The sequence below is a fragment of the Cynara cardunculus genome (genome assembly GCF_001531365.2).
Source record: "Cynara cardunculus var. scolymus isolate 2C chromosome LG 5, CcrdV1, whole genome shotgun sequence".
Taxonomy (NCBI): Eukaryota; Viridiplantae; Streptophyta; class Magnoliopsida; order Asterales; family Asteraceae; genus Cynara; species Cynara cardunculus.
The window spans coordinates 3,494,504-3,495,852 of NC_037532.1; positions in this window are offsets into that span (position 1 = coordinate 3,494,504).

A 1,349-nucleotide genomic window follows, 5' to 3' on the forward strand; every position below is an offset into this window, starting at 1 on the left:
GTGAGATCTGTTGGCTTCCTCAAATTGCTTTTGAAGAGCAATTGAGTTGGCCACATCCTCAGAAGAAATACCAAGGAGCTGAAGATCAGTTTCTTGAGGAAGTGAAGCTTTAAGCACAAGTCTGTCGGCTGCAGGAACTTCAGATTGATGTCTAGCAGATTTAGCTGCTTTAGCTGCAGCAGCTTCTTCATCYGTGGTCATCGGTGCCTTTCCTTCTCTGTGAGTTGGGACTAAGTCCCCAGAAGTAGTGAGAACATCATCTTGAGAAGGGATAGTACCAACCTCAACAGATACTGAAGGCATAGAACATGGTGGCTCCCCCTCAACGGTTGATGTGGCTCTATCATCATGAACTGGTAGCTCCCCCTCAATAGGAGCATCACCATCTGACTCGGCTGAGGATGAAGAAGTAGAAGAAGTAGAAGAAGAGTCGTCATCCCCGTTGACACTGGTAGCAAGATCAACTGTCTTCTCCCCCTCAGTGGGAACAGGGGAAGGCCCAGCAGCAGGTACAGAAGGACCCTCCACGTCGGCAGGTGGGGAAGGCACASAAGCAGTAGCACGAGGAAAGGGAGCACAGGTGGCACGAAGCAGACGTGAGACACCGCGATGAAGACCGCCGAGAAGATCATAATCGGACTCAACACGGCGACTGAGTGTGGCTAACATGACCCTGTCCTCTTCCGTGAACTGAGTAGGACCCAAGTCAACAGTGAACTCTGTATCTCTGGCTAAAAACAATTTGGATATCTGAGTCTGGGCATCCATCTTGGAGTGAAGATCAGCCAGGGATTGAAGAATTGCCTGATTAGTGGCAGCCTGACTATCCGACCGAGCACGAAGATCAGCGACAGCCTCAGATATGCTGGACTGAGAATCAGATATAGCAGCCATATGAGCATCCAAAGAATCAACCGTAGCTTGAAGAGTAGAGAAGGCAGTGCCATGAGCTGTCAAGGCGGCACTGTGGTGATTCAGTTCAGAGGTAACACAGTCCAACTTCCCAGATAAATTCGTGCCGAGGGTGGCCTATTGAGAGATGAGCAACTGACATTGAGAGGTGAAGCCCCTCAACATGTCCACCACTTCAGTGGGTAAGGCATAAATCACCTCAGGAGGAGAAGGAGCCGAGAACTGGAAGCCTGGTGCAGAGGGGGGCCTTGATGGAGAAGCAGCAACTGGAGTAGGAGAGCAAGCTTTGATTGGGCTTGCGGACCCACCGGGTGAAGAGACACCAACACTCTCAGTACCATCGGCGCCCTGAGAGTCACCGATGGGAGTATCACTGATGTTGGCGTGAGGCTCAACATCTGTATCAACGATATCGGCGTGAGGCTCGATATCTGTAT